Source organism: Argopecten irradians, chromosome 7 (assembly GCF_041381155.1).
Source record: "Argopecten irradians isolate NY chromosome 7, Ai_NY, whole genome shotgun sequence".
Lineage (NCBI taxonomy): Eukaryota > Metazoa > Mollusca > Bivalvia > Pectinida > Pectinidae > Argopecten > Argopecten irradians.
In genome coordinates, this window is record NC_091140.1 from 5,402,935 (window position 1) to 5,408,934 (window position 6,000).

Below are 6,000 nucleotides of genomic sequence, written 5' to 3' on the forward strand. Positions count from 1 at the left end.
AATCAAAGATGGCTGCCTGGCGGCCATCTTGTTTTTCCGATCAGCCTCAAAATCTGTATGGCACAACTAGGGACCAAGGGTACCCTCCATGTGAAGTTTGAACAAATCCCTTCAGTAGTTCTCAAGAAATATTGATAACAAACTTCAACTGCCAAAATCAAAGATGGCTGCCTGGCGGCCATCTTGTTTTTCCGATCAGCCTCAAAATCTGTATGGCACAACTAGGGACCAAGGGTAACCTCCATGTGAAGTTTGAACAAAATCCCTTCAGTAGTTCTCAAAAAATATCGATAACAAACTTCAACTGCCAAAATCAAAGATGGCTGCCTGGCGGCCATCTTGTTTTTCCGATCAGCCTCAAAATCTGTATGGCACAACTAGGGACCAAGGGTAACCTCCATGTGAAGTTTGAACAAAATCCCTTCAGTAGTTCTCAAGAAATATCGATAACAAACTTCAACTGCCAAAATCAAAGATGGCTGCCTGGCGGCCATCTTGTTTTTCCGATCAGCCTCAAAATCTGTATGGCACAAATATGGACCAAGGGGACCCTCCATGTGAAGTTTGAACAAAATCCCTGCTACAGTTTTTAAGAAATAGTGATAACAAGCATTGTTTACGGACGGACGACGGACGACGGACCACGGACGCAGGGCGATTTGAATAGCCCACCATCTGAAATTAGCATTCCTTCATGCAACTAAAAAGTACAATAATTTGAAGCATGGAAATGAAAATATGCACAAAAATAACCGGTCTCGTTGAATTACTGGCTTTTGGCTCTTTGCCATTTGCGGGCAAAGTTCGCTTACGTCGGTAACACGGCAGAAGATTGGCTTTTGGTACATCTTCTGAATTATACCTCTGGGACATACACGTGCACCGGAACAAATGAAACAATAGCTTTGTGTAGGACAAAAGTACTCAATTAAACCAATGAGGATTCTGTAAAATCAACGTATGTTTAAAACGAAGTTCACAGTAAAATAGCCAGAGATAAAGAAAACAGGTGTTACACCACGGGAGAAGAAGGAAGTTATAGCCCATGTATTTATGGAGTGTGTAACCTTGAGAATTATGGCTGTCACCATGGTTTGATAACCACTGAACATAACACTACACCTGAGCAGACGAGTTTACAATGCACCCTGTCGTACAAAAGTAGTATAGATTGATTTTAACGTGGTTTCATACTGCCCATTGTTGGTTTCTGGTAGAGCGAAGTCACGATTGACCATACAATTATTGTTTTTCCCTAAGTAAAGACACATATGAATCCCATATGCATTTTTGAAACTAGCAATTTTTTTTAAGTTATTCGGAAACAGAAATTGGTGAAATGATAGGATAACTAGTAAGTTACACATGTAAATCACACTTGTAAATTACACATGTAGATCATGCGTGTAAATAACACATGTAAATTACACGTGTAGGTTACACATGTAAATTACACATGTAAATCACACGTGCCCATGATCAATGACCAATAAACTGGCGTCAACGTAAAAGGGACAATTCAGTCTAAGAGAACATTACAATTTGTACACATATCGGAAAATATCCAGTTCTAATGGAAATTAGATCAGTCGGTTTTACTGTGATATGCCAGAAAAGCCCATGGTGGTGAAATGCGTATGAAACTCGCTCGCTGGCCGCCATTTCACATTGTGGTCGACCATCTTGTATGCCGAACCCTTTCCCTTGCTCTTAGAGTAATGCTACTTTTGTTTAAAATGCTCAAATCGCCCTGACAGTTGTGTGTTTACCTTATTAGGTGAAATGTCTTGACTAAAAAAATCATTTTATCACCTCCACAGTGGTTATGTAATTCATTTGTTTAACGTGCGTGACTTTGACTCGGATATGGGTACAGCGTACATATTGTACCTGCTTAATCGTATTGATCAACGATTTGTAACTACAACAGTATCAATTAAAATACTAAACAATGTCGTGGAATTTGTCAATGTTTTACGTTATATGTTTCATAAGAAATGTAGAACAATATATTTATGCCATATTTTGCTTCTTGTTATGTAAAAGAATTATCCTGAGTGAATTGTCCCTTTAATACTCTTATAGCCCTCCGTGTTGCATCCTCGATACTCCAGGGGTTCCGATCACTTACGATCTCTACAGATCGTAAGTGATCGGAACCCCTGGAGTATCGAGGATGTCCGTGTTGCAAAAGTACAGAGATTTGAAGCATGGAAAATGGAATCATGAACAAAATAAGCTGTCTCGTTGAACTGTCTTTTGGCTCTTCGCCATTTTAGAACGACAGACATTTTCTGATATGTGGGCAAAGTTCGTATGATATTTTTATATTCCTGTAAATTACATCTGCAGCTTTTTCAATAAAGTAGCAAGGATTCTGGTTCGCTGCTGCATGAACCTCCGTGTAACGCTGTTTAAATTTCCTCACACAACAGCCGTAGCAAACTCAGATTCTTGTGGTCAATATAAGTGATGGTCAATATTGGACAGGACTGACTCATTAATACATATACACATTTGTTTATTTGCGAATACGCATATGATTCCTATAGCTTGATAGCTCTTTCCCTAAATACACTTGGCGAAGAGTCGACTGAAGACGTAGTTTCTAGAAGCCATTCTAGAAAAAGACCTACGCGTTTATCTTTTTGTTTGATAACATGTCTGGCTTTAACAAGTACCTGTGACAGTGCCATCAGACAACAATATAACACAGATGTAGATTCGGAGATAATATCTGGGTGGTAGGGGAGGGGGGGACGGCCCCCGCCCACACGGACTCGTATGTGTTAGCATTGTTATTGTCGTTTATTAGCCACGACATAGGAATTCTATGTCCTCGATAACAGACAAGGAGTTCTGGTTTTTATCACCGTGATTAATTTAACACACTTCACTTCCAAAAATTAATTATAGACAGAATATTTATACACGTGAGAAAATGATTCATATAGTTAATGCGTTTAGAATTCCTTTTATTTTAATATTTATTTAAGAGTTAATTCAATAGAAAGATATTTCGTATTACGTGTATTTAATTCAGCTAAATTTACATGTAGGGACAACCGTCCAGAGTATAGTAAATTAATTGGAGTGCCACGATAAAAATGATATTCCTGGTGTTCACACTAGTTTTCCCGCGAGTTCTTGGTCACACGATTATTTTATTGTTACCATTAAATGTTTGCTTTTACAATATTTGCCATTTGTAAATAAAACTTGGCCCTTAAATTCGATACATCAATAACGAGTGATAGAAAATGTGGACTAATTACAGCGTTTTGTTTGTGTTCAGAATTTCTGTTGATATTTTTGTAAAACATGATTGTACATTTTCGAAGAAACAAACAAAACATGTATAAAGGGTAAATAGGGCCGTGCGACTCCATTGTTATTGGGGATATGAAGCACTCCGCAGATATTCCAGTGGAAGATTAGGAACCACATGCTCACTACATTATCGTATTTATGAATGGAATGACGTGTTTCAGACTTGGAATGAATACAAAAATTTCCCTATTTACTTACCCCCAAGCTACCTCCTATAATTACCCCCAGTAAATTTATATGTGTGGTATGACCTTCAAATCGACACCTATGTCCGTCAGACTCGGGAGTAAAATCGCCTTTGCCAGAAATAAGGAAACTGGTTAGAGATCGAGAGGGAGAAATGCGGTGTATAAAACATTTGTTTAGAATTGGTGATAAATCACAAAGAGAAACATTTAATCTCATTACCGGCGCTTTCCACTGAAATGACCAGTAGAAAAGTCATGCTGCCAATAAAATACTGTTAACAAAGAGGCAAATATAGGTATAGGACTAGTGGTATTAATATTCCGTTGAGTATCAACATAATCCTATTATTGACGCACAACAATGGAATCGTGGCTTCCATAGGCTACAATAGCCGGACGGACTAGCCACACAAAATACGTTTTACCAGCTGTAGTGGTAGCTAGCCATTCCTACTCGACCTGACATTGAACAGGTCGAATGTGTTCCATCGCCCAGCGTGACTTCCAGCCTCTTTGGCTATGTGTGTCTATCACCAATCGGCAAACACTAACATATCACATTCCGCCATAGATTTTATATACAATTTGTATTGAGAACATTCTTTGTTCGAATGATAAAAAATTTGTTACCTTAAATGTTTTACTCAAAAGATTTATGGTTAAAATAAAATGAATTAATATAAATTTTATACATTATCTCACAGAACATATCGGTCTGTTAGTTTAACATAAATTAACATACAGCAATATTTTGACTTATGATTTAATTTAATGCACATTTTCTGCGTGTGGTGAACAGATTACATGACGCATACACCATTACAAGACAAGACAAACATTACCATGTATCGATAGCCACTGAGTCATTCGTAGTGTAAAAAAGCCTATCGCGCACAATGAACAATGTTATTTCAGCACAATGGCTTACACTCAAAATACAAGAAAACTGACAACTTACCTTTAATTACCGCTTTAAAATTTTCTCCAGTTGGAACAAACACAACGTTATTAATAGTCCAGCTAAGTCACAGTGCTGACGAGCCAGGGAACATGAAATGAGTGCTGTTTTTCCACTCACGTCTCTCTATAACCGGCCGCTACGGAGCACGTGTTAAGACTGGGCCCCAACACTTGTGCTACTATGTATTTACACCGACAGGCGTGCTACACGCGTGTGGTAGCGACGTACGCGTAACGTTCAATATAAACCGCCTCTATAACCCCATCAAAGATTGAACGTGTAGATATGACACTGTAAGAGGTTTAAGTCGACGTGTTACTTCACACTTAATCGTTACTGGACAAACAACATAGACGGTGTAAGTAGATATTTAGATAATATATACAACCTTTCCGCGTTACTATGGGAACCGTCTGGAAATTATTATAAGTATCTTTATTTTCGGGAATGTCAGGTTTGATCATTGAAATGGACTTGCTAATTTCTTAGAGAATATATCTTGACCATGAAATCATTATTTAAATCATTACTTGTAGTATACACATCACGTGCACATTACCATTTGATGTATTGAAGGCTTTACTGGATTATCAACCATATGTTCCCGATGCACATACACAAGTACTGTATGACGCGGTGTATAAATAATTAAGTGATAATGTTAGGTAGTGTGAAATCCGGCGCCTGTCAAAATATTTCGGTTTCGCAGTTAATAAATGAATTATATGTACAGTACAATGGCCTAATGGCCGGATATAAATGTTATTGCATGGGGTGCAAGGTTTATAATGTATACCGATGTCTTTATTTTCTGTATTCTATAGTTACGAATCAATGTCACATTTGCTTATATACCAGCCATTCATATATCTCACATATATACCCCTCAACCAATACAGTAATAACCCTCCCAAACCTCCCATACACCTCAAACAACACAGTAATAACCCTCCCAAACCTCCCATACACCTCAAACAACACAGCAATAACCCTCTATACCACACATTCCCCTCAAGTAACACAGTAATAACCCTCCCAAACCTCCCATACACCTCAAACAACACAGTAATAACCCTCCCAAACCTCCCATACACCTCAAACAACACAGTAATAACCCTCCCAAACCTCCCATACACCTCAAACAACACAGCAATAACCCTCTATACCACACATTCCCCTCAAGTAACACAGTAATAACCCTCCCAAACCTCCCATACACCTCAAACAACACAGCAATAACACTCCTATACCACACATTCCCCTCAAGTAACACAGTAATAACCCTCCCAAACCTCACATACACCTCAAACAACACAGTAATAACCCTCCCAAACCTCCCATACACCTCAAACAACACAGTAATAACCCTCCCAAACCTCACATACCCCTCAAACAACACAGTCATAACCCTAACCCTCCTATACCACACATTCCCCTCAAACAACACAGTAATAACCCTCCCAAACCTCACATACACCTCAAACAACACAGTATGAACCCTCCTATACCACACATTCCCCT

General features: G+C 38.6%; 1 protein-coding gene across 1 annotated transcript in view; it reads right to left on the reverse strand.

The window, feature by feature from the left end:
• Window positions 1-4,774, reverse strand: part of LOC138327352 (sodium- and chloride-dependent taurine transporter-like) — a 42,197-nt gene extending 37,423 nt beyond the window's left edge. Inside the window, exon 1 of the mRNA XM_069273379.1 lies at window positions 4,477-4,774. The gene's annotated coding sequence lies outside the window, so the exon portion shown is untranslated. The remainder of the gene's footprint in view (window positions 1-4,476) is intronic.
• Between the last annotated feature and the right edge of the window lie 1,226 nt (window positions 4,775-6,000).